Below are 12,338 nucleotides of genomic sequence, written 5' to 3'. Positions count from 1 at the left end.
TACAGGGGGAAGGGGGGACTCGTAATGCCTGTTTCGTTCATTATACCTCACACCGCCACAAAATCAATATAAGCGGTTCAGGAAAGATCAAAATTCTCCAGACTCTGGCCCACGCCCGTAAACTATGCAAAGTTCCGGAGACTGCCACTCGATCCAGTCGTAAGTAGCAGGAGAAGTGAGAACAGGAAGCCGAGTAGAAGAAAGGGAATAACCTCAAGAGAAGGTCAGCATCCCAAACACAAGGCTTTGGGACTCTGTTCCTCAGCACTGCGTTCTGGGGCTTGGTGGACTGTGGGATTTGTGACCCCCGATGATTCCATTTTTCCTGCCCAAAGCATCCATGTAACCCCAAAGACTCTCCAGGGAGAAGAACCCCTCCCTCCCCACCCCCCGCCCCGTTCTAACACAATTTAACTAAAATATTCCTTGGAGAAGGCCAAGCCAGTTGTGTAAATCAGATGCCTTTTCAACTACGACCAAGGTGAGCAGCCTTGGGAAGAAGGAACCAAGGCAGATCCGGTCTGTCTTCAGCAACCCATTGAATGGTCTTGAATTAGAGGCACGTGCTGATCAGAAGCCAGGCTTCAAATACGACCTGAGACCTTCAGAAACCACTGAACGTCAGCAGATGTCTCTCTACCTATTTCCTTCAGATTAAACACGTGTGGTTTCTTGCATACACCCACGCCAGCCCCAGCTCCCTCTTATCTTGGGTTTTTCTCAGATTTGAGATTTTCCCATTTCGGTTGAAAGAGAACCTAGAGAAGAACATGGATATTGGGGAGGGAGTCAGGACCATCAGGGATTGAAAAACAGTAGGAATCCGGGATGAGCAGGAGGCCAGCCAGACTTCCCTGAGGTCCAGGAGAAGCAGGTCGGGAAGTGGGGAGAAGTCTGGCCACAGCCCAAATGCAATATTGCACGCGCCGTTTTGAAGACAAACGACCCCGGAAGTGACAAACAAGAAGGCCTTGACCCTAAGGAAAACATTTAGCTCATTAGAGGAACTTCTAGAACTCTTTCTTGGGGAAGGGTCAAGACAACGGAGATAAGAGGTAGGTACGTGCACCTGCCTGGACTTGAAGACCGGTAGGGACACCAGACTCTCCCTTGGTCCCTTAGCACTCAGGCAGGCCACGTGGGTGGAGATGGAAACAGCCTCACGCACAAGACAGCCACAGCCTTATTCTGAGTGGGGGCTGTTGGCCACTCACCAGGTCCCAGCCAATTTCAGATCATCTCTTTGGGCCCCAACGGCACCATTGATTGGATTTTGAGGGAGGGGCGTTGCCAGCAAATGTCAGCAATGTTCCATCCCACAGGCCTGTTCTGCTGTAGCCGTGTTACGTTTTGGGGGACCATTCAAACAAAAGAGGGTGCCAGAAATCCTATGTCAGAAACACAGGAGAAGCTGTGCCCCCAGACAAGGATGACTCCCTTCTGCTCTCCTCCCTGCTGTGCTCTGCTCCAGCCCTCAGTAGATCTGAGTCAGAAGTGCTGGGGGGGGGGGGGTCCCTTACCTGCGGGGACAAGAGCAAAGCACCTCTGGGGGCGCCTGGGTGACTCCGTCAGTTAAGCGTCCAACTTTGGCTCAGGTCATGATCTCACGGCTTGTCGGTTCGAGCCCCGTGTCAGGCTCTGTGCTGACGGCTCAGAGCCTGGAGCCCGCTTGGGATTCTGTGTCTCCCCCCCCCCCCCCCGTCTCTCTGCCCCTCCCCCACTGGCGCTCTGTCCCTCTCCCTCTCAAAGATAAATAAACATTAAAAAAAAAAATAAATAAATAAAGGGATTGTCACCTCTTCCGGTACATGGTAGGTCCTCAATCCACGCTAACTCCTCAATAGGCTCACTCCCACAACCTGATGAAAATACCACCCTCCTCCTCTCCCCTCTGGGAAACACCCCCCACCCCACTTGGCTTAACTAAACCCACTCGCCCTGTTGGCAGCAGCAAGTGAAAGTTCTCCTTTTGCAATGGTGAACCAGAGCAGGCCGCCCTAGAAATTGATTAGATATTGGCCCCACTCTAGTGGGGGAATGAAAGGAAATCGTGTTCCCATCTTCCCACGCCTGAGGGCCAGGCGCAGGTCCCCGCCGGTCTACAGGTTGGAGACTTAGTGGATGCAGCGAGAGCATTTGTACGCTTTCACAAGACACGGCAGAGAAGTAATGTGAGAAAGCTAGACAGCCAGAGAAGCCCGGGGAAATCATAGCATTCTTTCCGAGTCGGCTTGTGTCTGGGTCGGGAGGAGTCCAGTCACTGCGAGGAGACAAATCCCTGTTGCTGAATCCACAAGCAGTCAGCTCATCTCTGTCCACACGGCCAGCTGCCAGGCCGCCTCTGCCTGGATTTGATAGGGCAAACGTGTCTGTCTCTACTTGTTGAGTCAGGAATACGAAATACGTATATTGGCACATTTAATAAACAAATAGGCACCAGTTCCTGGTAAGCGATATTAAGGGACGTTTTTGAGATACCAACTTTTTCTTATACGCATGCCATTACTGAGGGATTTTTTTTTTCTTTTTTATGTGAACCCCTAGGCATTTTTTTTTTCAAATACCAAAGGAAAAAATGTTCCTATATGTTTTTAGAGTTACCACTTGTAACATAAAAATCAACAATTGCAATGTGGATATATTAAGACACAAAGTGATAAAGTTACTCTGGAAGCCAATTTAAACAGACATTTAAATTTTGTAGAGGGAAAAGTGGATATGTACATAGAAACAAAATTCCTGGAAGTTTCCACCCCAAAATGTTAACAGTCATCTTTTTACAGCTTGGGGAAGTAGGATTGTGAGTGATTTATTGCTTCGTTTCATTTCTTTTCCTGTAGCCTCACTAGTCTAAGTTTTCTTTTCTTTTTTTAAGCAGGCTCCATGCCCGACATGGGGCTCAAACTCACAGCCCTGAGATTAAGAGTTGTGCGCTCTACCAACTAAGCCAGGCAGACGCCCCTCTCCAAGTTTTCTGAATTGAGAACACGTATGGCTTCTTTTTAAGGATGTTATGAGAGCAGTTTTAGACTCACGGCAACTCGTTGAGCACATGTTCAACCTCCCCCATTGTGAACATCCCACCAGAGTAGAACATTTGTTAGTTGATGAACCCACAGCAACACATCATTACTACCCAAAGTCCATAGTTTGCATTAGGGTTCACTCTTGGGGTTGTGCATTCTATGGGTTTAACAAACATGTAATGACATTTATCTACCATTGTGGTCTCATACAGAGTAGTTTTACTGCTCAAAAAATCCTCTGTGCTCTGCCTACTCATTCCTCCCTCTCCACTAACCCCTGGCAAACTGCTAATCTTTTTTACTGTTACTCCACAGTTTTGCCTTTTCTAGAATGTCATACAGTTGGACTCGTACAGTATGTAGGCTTTTCAAATTGGCTTCTTTCACTTAGTAACGTGCATTTAAGATGTCTTTTCATAGCTTGAGAGCTCATTTCTTTCTAGCACTGAATAATATTCCGTTGTCTGGATGTACCACAGTTTATTTATCCATTCATCCACTGAAGGACATCTTGCATGCTTCCAACTTTTGGCAATTATGAATAAAGCTGCTATAAACATCCATGCGCAGGTTTTGTGTGGGCCTAAGTTTTCAGCTCCTTTGGGTAAACACCAAGGAACACAATTGCTGGATCTTACGGTAAGAGTACGTTTAGTTTTGCAAGAAACTGCCAACGCATTGTAGTTGTACCGTTACACCATTTTGCATTCCCACCAACAATGAATGAGAGTTCCTGTTGCTCCAAATTCTCTCCAGTATTTGGTGTCGCCGGTGTTCCAGATTTTGGCCATTCTGGTAGGTATATAGTGGTGTCTCACGGTCGTTTCAATCTGCATTTCCCTGACGACGAATGCAGTGAAGCATCTTTTCAGATCCTTATTTGCTCTCTGGATATCTTCCTGGGTGAAGCGTCTCTGTGAAGGTCTCGGGCCTATTTTTTAACCATGTGGTTTGTTTTCTTCTTACTGAGTTTTAAGACTTCTTTGTATATTTTAAATAAGAGTCCTTTCTCAGACGTGTCTTTTGCAACTTTTTTCTCCCAGTCCATGGCTTGTCTCCTCGTTCTCTTGACAGCGTCTTTCGAAGAGCAGATACTTCTCATTTTAAGGAAGTCGAGTTTATCAACTATTTCTTTCACTGATGGTGGGTGCCTTTGGTGTTTTATCTAAAAAGTCATCACCAGGCTTAAGGTCATTCAGATTTTCTACTGCGTTATCTTCTAGGAGTTTTATAGTTTTGCGTTTTACATGTGGGTCTGTGACCCATTTTGAGTTAATTTTGGTGAGGGATGTAAGGTTCGTATCTGGAGTCATTTTTTGCCTGTGAAAGTCCAGATGTTTCGGCACCATTTGCAGAAGAGACCATCTTTGCTCAATTGTATTGCCTCTGCTCCTTTGTCAAACAATAGTCAACTATATTTATGTGGATCTATCTCTGGGCTTTCCATTCTGTTCCGATGGTTGCCAATACCACGGTCTTGATTCCTGCAGATTTATAGTGAGTCTTGAACTCAGGCAGTGTCAGTCCTCCAGCTTTGTTTTTCTTCTTCAGAAATGTGCTAGCTCTTCTGGGTCTTTTACCTCTCCATGTGAACTTTAGAACCAGTGTGTCAGTCACCTGTGGGAGAGGCTGGAAGTGGTAGTGATTCCTCAGCCCCCCAGGCCTCTGTGGGGTGATGGCCCCCAAACCACTGGCCTGGTGACTCCCCAGTCCAGGCAGAGGGGAAAGTCCAGGAAGGAGAGAGGTGACTTTGGCACAGGGTATGGACAGACCCAAAGCAAGTGGTCAGTAAATACGAGCTATCATTAACAGACTTCTTGTAGCATGGTGAAGTCAATAAGTAAATAGTCAAAAGCGCGCACACACACACACACACACACACACACAGAAGTCAGTGGGTTGCTATCCACAAAATAACTTTAACTTACTGGGATTTAAGTTACTAAGTTATTGTTAAGTGTTGAAGCTATAGATCAAGTTGGGGAGAACTGACACCTTGAAAATATTGAGTCTTCCTCAATAGGACATGGGCTACCTCTCCATTTATTTACTTCTTTGATTTCTTTCATCAGAGTCTTGTAGTTTTCCCCATATACATCTTGCACACACTGTGTTAGATTTATAACCTAAGTATTTCATTTTTCTGGATGCTAATGCACGTAGTATCGTGTTTTTAACTTCAAATTTCACTTGTCATTACCACTATATTGGAAACTGACTTAATTTTGTGTATTAACCTTCCATCGTGCAACTCCATTAGAATTGCTTATTAATTCCAGTGTGCCTTTTATAATTAGAAAAAAAAATATTTTTTAAGTTTATTTATTTATTTAGAGAGGGGCGGGCCAGAGAGAGGCGAGAGAGAGAGAATCCCAAGCAGGCTCCACACTGTCAGCATGGAGCCCGACGCAGGGCCTGATCTCAGGAACCGGGAGATCATGACCTGAGCTGAAATCAAGAGTCAGATAGTTAACTGAGCCACCCAGGCGCCCCAGAAGAAACTTATTTTTAACAGTTATCTGCGATTGATCTTCTGAGAGGGAGGCAATGAGGCTCATAGTCTCTCACTCCCGTTAACTAAGGTAAGGAGGGAGCTCCAGTGTTGATGTGATTGCCAAGAAGCCCCAAGCAGAGTTGGTTATAGAACCCTGCAGGTAGACGGAAGGTGAACATGGAAAAGAAAGAGCATGAAGCGGCAGGAAGACAAGACGAGGGGGAAATCCGTATTCACTGGGACTACGTAAGGCTGCTGTAGCGCAGAGACTCCGCCACAGAACGTGTTAAAGAACCGAAACTGGCTGCAGGAAGGCCCCCTTCTCTATCTCCCACGGCGCGGTCACCCCAAGGACGGTCAAGGACGGGTCTCCGCCAGGCGACTTCCAAGCCGCAGGAAGAAGGAGGCGCCCAGGAAGCAAGCACAGCGCATGTCACGCATGCCTCCTGCCCGCACGCACGCTTCCGCTCGTCTTCTATTGGTGGGAGCTCGGTCACGTGGCTACACCTGCAAGGGAGGCTGGGAAACGGCGTCCAGACCCGCCCCCGCGTGCCTGGCTGCGAAGCGTCGGCCCTTGTGCGCGGAGGAGAGAGTGTGTGTCTCCCTCACAACAAGGGACAACCGCGTGAGGATGGAAGGCGGGGTGTCCCCCTAGCCTGGAGAAAATCTGCCACATCCTTCCTTCCCTTTATGTGGGGCTTAGCTTTTTCAGAAGGTTCTCACGGACGCCCCGTCGTGTCCTTCTCGCAGCAAAACTGCAAGGCGGGAAGAGCCGGCGTTAGTGAGGAGAAGCGCTGGGGGCCCAGCCTGATTGCAATCCCAGCTCTGTCGTCTACCGGCCGTGTGACCTTGGGGCACTCGCTCAACTCCTCGGAACCTCACTTCCCTGAGCTGTAACACAGGGATGTTGACTGTCGACTTCACAGGGTCGTTTACTACCTGGTTGTGTGGATGAAAGGGGACGGTCCTGTCGGGCGTGTGTGGCGAGCACTTCACAGATGGGGAAACTGAGGCTCCACTCGCGTGGCTTGCCTAAAGATTCAAAATCCGGGCCTCTAACTTCCAGTGCCACTGTACCTCAAGGCAGAGCTCTTGCGGGGCGCACAAGATGGGCAAGTCGCTTGCCCGATTGAATGAAAATCAAGAGTGTGAAAAGAGCACGAACTATGTGGATTAGAGCAGGAAATCGAAGGTGGCTGTGCAGAGAAAGGAGCAAGGAGAGAAGAGAGAAGGAACAGGGATGGGCGGAAGGGGCATAGGGCTGTCGGAGGCACTAAGGCCCTGAAGTTCTCGTTGTCCAGAAAGGGAAACTGAGGCCTGAGGCAGTCACATGCACCTCCGGCAGCCAGAGAGCTGCCGAAGCCCGGAAGGAATCGCTTCCCCCTGGAGAACTTTCTCATTCTGGGGAGAAGTGCGAGCTAACCACCTGATCCGCTTCGGCGCCCCCCCATCCCCCACCCCGGGCTCATAGTGCTGTTTTCTGGAATGACTTCGGACTCTTCCCACTGGCTGCCCGCGCTGTGATGGGACAAGCGAGACTAGTTGAGGGAGGACAGAGCACCACGCGCATCACAATATGCCCTTCTCTCTTTTGTTTTATTGTAATCCCTCCAGGAACAGGCCCCAGATGACCTTTCAATAATCCGAAATCCCAATAAAGAGAAAGACTCTCTGACAAGTGCACAGTGTTTGGGAAGGCTTTAGTGTTTTGTAGCCTTTAAAGATTTTCATCAGCCCTCCGAGTTCTCTGTGTGCTTTGGAGGCCGTGAGGGGAGCAGTATTAGCTGGGTAAAAGGTCACTGCCACAAAGGTTGTCTTTGGCCAAACAAATCGGACACGCCAGAGTGGGAGGCTCCGGACAGATAGGAAGCTGTTGACAGTATCGCAAAGCAGGTGCAACTAGCATTTTCCACGTGCCCGTGCGGGCCGGGAGAAGCCCTTCCGTTCTGGGCTTGCTCCAAGACGCTTTTCTTCTGTTTTTCTTCTTTCTCTATATTCTCTCGTGTTTCCTCCACAACTTACGTCAGGCTTCACCTGGTTTGGCAGCCGTGAGCACTGCCACTGAGATACTGCTTTGCTGGCTCTCAGACTTGAGCGAGCATCAGAATTGTCTGGAGGCCCCGCGGAAGTACTACCTGCTGGGCCGCGTCCCCCTCTCCGGTGCAGCTGGTCTGGGACAGAGCCGGAGAATTTGCGTTTCTGACAAGTTCGCAGGTGCTGCCGCTGCTGGTCTGGGGGCGACGCTAGAGCAAAGGACTTAGATACACGTCCCTGGGCTCTGCCTCTGCCCCGGCCACCAAGTCCCTCGGCACGCAGACTCCCAAGGGGGTTCGGGCTCCAGGTTTGTCCTTAAGTTCGTGATATCTCAGAGCTGGCCCCACAGTCGGGTCAGATCACAGGTCCTGGAACCCCTAGATCAGCCTGGGGCTGAGCAGTTCTCCCAGCTGTCCTCTGACCCAGGGACACCAGCGCCCTCCACCAAGATTTCCATCACCAAGGAGCCAGCATTGTCCTTAGCTTAGGTGGGGGATGGGGAGGGGTGGAGGTGGAAAGGACACATCTGGGCATTTGTCTGATGCACCGGGTGTTAAAGATCCAGGAATTTGAGGTCAAGTGTGACAGGCTGTCCTCATCTTAACAACTGAAAACCAAATGAAGCATAATGTGCATTTCAACTTCCTCAGAAAAAAAAGGCAGTGGAAATCACTGAGAAGATTATAAGCTGTTTTCAGTTGAAAAGGACAAATTCGATTAGAAGTAAGAGATACATTTCCAAAAGGATTCGGTGGAAACCTTATTCCGGTCCTCATGATGTTCTGAGTTCCCTAGCAGGCTGCCCATTTAAGAGGACACCATGAATACTCTGACTCTTCTAATTAGCCCAGCAACAAGGCGACAGTTTTCCTAGGAAGCTTCTGGTGAGTTTCAACATGGCAAAGGGACCCTGCACTGGTCTTTCGGGTGCTGCCCTCTCGTGGCCGCCTGAGCACATGCAGCTAAAGCTTTCTTCTGGATTCTGTACATCTCTTTCTTCAAATCAAAGGGAGCAAGAGACCAGAACTGACTTCTCCCCTAAAAGGGGGGAAGGGGGTGGAAGCCTGCCACAAAACAGATGTTTCCCCGGCTCTGAAACTGTTGCTATGGCTGTTGCTTCATAGTGTCTTGTGCAAAAAGAGGTAAGAGAAATCGTCCAAGCAGGTCATACTGATTTCCCTAGACTTTGTGAATCCAGATTCTGAATCTACTTAAAACAAAACGGAAGAGAAACCCCTTCCCTTTGCTCCTTTCGGACGCCCGAGCTGCTGTCCTTTGCCTCTCCTTCGCCTTGCTTCCTTCCTGCTTCTCTTCCCGTATTTTCCAGCAAAGAACTCCTTATGCTGTCATTCTGGCTTATCTACGTGCCGCCCTCTTTCTGAGATTTTCCATATTATGTAAGGAGGTTTTCATTCTTCCTTTTGAGTCTCAGTCAAGGGTGTTCTGGCTGTCCGTCTCTGTCTTTTCTCTTCTCCTTTGCCCCGTCCCCTAAGACTTGGTGTGCCTCCTCCCATGTCCAGCATTGCTGTCAGAAGTTCCTGCTCAGAAGCTGTGGGTATCAGGCTACATCACGGAGCTCCTCTCTCACGCAGGCTAGACAACAGTCATTCAGTGCTCTAATTTGCATATCGATTTCGAGCACTGATTCTCAACGTGTAATTTGGGTACCCCCCCCCCTTATACCCCAAGGACCTGAGAGCCTTCCAGGGGACCCAGAAGGTCAAGGCTATTATCATAATACCAAGACATTATTTCCAGTTTTTACCCTCATTCCCTCATGAGTATACACTGGAGATTTCCAGAATGTCCCTGACGTGCGATATCGCAACACGCTGTCAGCAGGGGCAGATATAAGACGCCGATGTATCTTCTGTGAAGCTGGACGTGGCAGAGATTCCCCGACTGTAACGCAGTGACATTCCTCTTACTATTATTTTTGGTTTTGAAAATACAGGTATTTTCCATAAAAATATGTTCTGCTAGGATGTAGTAGACTTGCTGTTCGGTTTAAACGTGTTTATAAATGTTTAAATTTTTTCTCCGGTTTTAGTTTCCAACGCAGTGAGCCTCGATGGCGGCAACACACGTAATAAAGGCTCGTGGCTCCCAGACAATTTTGAGGGTGCAAAGGGGTCCTGAGACCAAAAACAGGGATCGTGATAGTATCCGCTTCAAAGAGACTGGAAGCCTCTGGAAGCTTCTGGAAGCTGACGTGGAGAAGCCAGGGGACGGTGGGGGTGTGCCAGAAGCTCGGTCGCTATGATACAGTGTGTAAGGAGAGGCTGAGGGTGGCTGCTTGTTCCCAAGGGTGGAGGAGGAAGGTTAGGGTCAACACTGCTAGCCAGAAGCATATTCTTAGATCGCACCAAACTTTCCCTGAGCCCAGGAAAACCGAGGCTGCTTTGCATTACCTCTGTGCTGAGCCCAAAGAGGCCGAGGCCCCCACTGGAGACGAAGCCACATGAGCCGCGCCCTGGTGGGGCAGCAGGGCTCCCTGGCTGAGGGTCGCTGACAGGGATCCTTAGCAGCTGCTGGCGACACAGAGGGGTTGGGCCCGGGTTATCCCTCTCAACCTCTAACCTCTCTTCTGTAGAGCCCAGGAAGCCAGACATGACCTCTCTTAGGTTCCTTTGCAGCTGGCGTAGTACTGTTAGGGGCTGAATTATGTTCCCGAGAATTTGGACGTTGCAGCCCTAACCCCTCTTGTGTGACTATATTGGGTGACAGGGCTTTAAAGAGGCAAGTAAGCTTAAATGGGGTCATCAGGGCGGGGCCCTCATCCAAGAGAATTACTTAGTGGCCTTACAAGAAGAGGGAGAGAGGCCGGAGATGTGTGCCCAGGGAAAGGCCACGTGGGAGCACAGCAAGGGGGCCTTGGACAAGCCACACTTCCCCCGCCTTCTCCCCTCGGCCACGATGTCAGTCACGGGGGGATCCCTGGGATTAGCTGACTAAGAAGAAGTTGAGTCCGGTCTTCGGAAGGTTCCACACAACAGTCTGAAATAAGGCAGCAGGCTGATACAGTGTCCTAACCCCCACCGCGGGGCAGGCCCTGTAAGGACAGAGGAACCCTTGCACTGAGCAGGACTCTGGGTTTCCTGAAAGCAGACGTGGTCAGACACGGCCCCTCACTAATTCCTGGGCAGCGACTAACCACTTGGCTGCATGGTTAGAAGCTTGGGAGGAGCGAGACCAGGGGAACCGTTGACGCGTCTGGGGCGGGGGCGGGGACAGGGAAGTTGTAGGCAAGATCCTCTCAGAGGGAGTCCCAGGCGCGACAACGATCGCACCCCGCGCGACCGTCACCAAAGAGTGACGGTGGAAGCATCAAGCTTTTGGTCGTGCTCTTGCTCTGGTAGCAGGCACCATTGGTGGAGGGATCTGTCTGGAACCCTCCCGGAGAGCAGCAGCTCGGCCACCGACAAGGCGGAGCCTTAAACCACAGAAGGGCCACACGAACTCGCGTCTGCTCCGCGTTCCTAGGAGAAGGGTTCACACCCCAGAACACAGTGGGCTGTGCCCCGACGGCATCCTGCTGACCGAGGAGGCGGGCAGCAGGAGACCAGAAGGCCGGAGATCACACACTCAGCAGCCACTCCCCACCCGGGAGACCCTCCGAGGGGACACGACTCCTACGCTCCCAGCTGGGACCCGGTTAGGGCCCATTGGCACGGCAGTAAGACCTGATGGAAAAGTCCTGCGGCACCCCTCCCCCTTCCATTGCGATTCGATCACGTATTAGGTTGTTCGGCAGATTCGGTCCAGTTTCCTACACTCTGGGGAAAGAGAAGCTCTCGCCGCAAATCCATTTCCCGAGTAGCCAAGGCGCCTTCCCGTTCCCTCCAGTCCCAGCCAGTTGCACGGCTTCCTGCAGCCACACGGGCCGACTCTGCCGCCGCCATGCCATTCCCATCTGGTCCCTCTGTCCCCACCTCCCCACCTGCTCCTCGATGAAACTCTGCCGCTATTTGCTTTTGCCTCGGTATGCCCGGCCTCTTTATCCTTTTCAGCGCAGCCGTTACAACCTGCTCAATTGCCTCGCCCCAAATAGTAACACACACACCAAATTCTGGAAACCGGGAATAGTGACTTCACCAACCAAACGTCTGTACCTCAGGCCCACGAGGGATGGAAAACAACCTTTTGGACTTTTAAAATGTAATTAGCATTCCTAATTAAGTTAAATGGTATTTCTCCAACATTCCCAAGAGCAGGCAATGAAGGATAGAATACCTGAACACTTCACCGGCTCCTGTCTCTTGTAAAATAGACCCTTATAAAATCCGTCCTAGAGGTTTCAGGGAGTGAGATCATGGGTTATGCTCGCCTTTCCAATGCAGAGACAGTCGTGGGGCATCTATTCAGAATAAGGGACGCTCCCTCATAAGACTTGGTTCGATTACTCACGTGGGACACTGATTTGCTGTGCGACTTGAGGCACATTTGTCTGAGGTCATGGTCTGTAACTGAAGACGTTTCCCAAGCAGGGGCTCCTCCGTGTCTCAGAAGGCTTTATGAGGTCATGGGCTTCATCTGATGCCGAAGGAAGAATTACCAGCTCTCTGTGCACATGTCCATCCCATTCCCAGCACAGATCCGGAAATCATGGTCTGCCAACCTCTGGAAAGGACTCGGTGGTTTCTGGCCCAGACCTGTGCAGTCCCTGAGCATGTCGGTAGAACCTGGAGGGCGCCAGGGGGCCTTCTGGGGAGATGCAGGGAGACTGAGCAAAGCTGCACAGAAGGACATTTGAAGGAACCCCGGGTTGCCAGGTCTGTTTGTGA

The 12,338-nt window shown here is 50.3% G+C and overlaps 1 protein-coding gene across 1 annotated transcript in view; it reads right to left on the bottom strand.

Moving 5' to 3' along the window:
• Nucleotides 1–12,016, bottom strand: part of SEC11C (SEC11 homolog C, signal peptidase complex subunit) — a 40,997-nt gene extending 28,981 nt beyond the window's left edge. The window contains exon 1 of the mRNA XM_042962367.1: nucleotides 11,962–12,016. The gene's annotated coding sequence lies outside the window, so the exon portion shown is untranslated. The remainder of the gene's footprint in view (nucleotides 1–11,961) is intronic.
• Nucleotides 12,017–12,338: the final 322 nt, after the last annotated feature.

This window comes from Panthera tigris, chromosome D3 (genome assembly GCF_018350195.1).
Source record: "Panthera tigris isolate Pti1 chromosome D3, P.tigris_Pti1_mat1.1, whole genome shotgun sequence".
NCBI lineage: Eukaryota > Metazoa > Chordata > Mammalia > Carnivora > Felidae > Panthera > Panthera tigris.
Note: the sequence above shows the minus strand (reverse complement) of the source record. Positions and strands in the feature narration are given on the sequence as shown.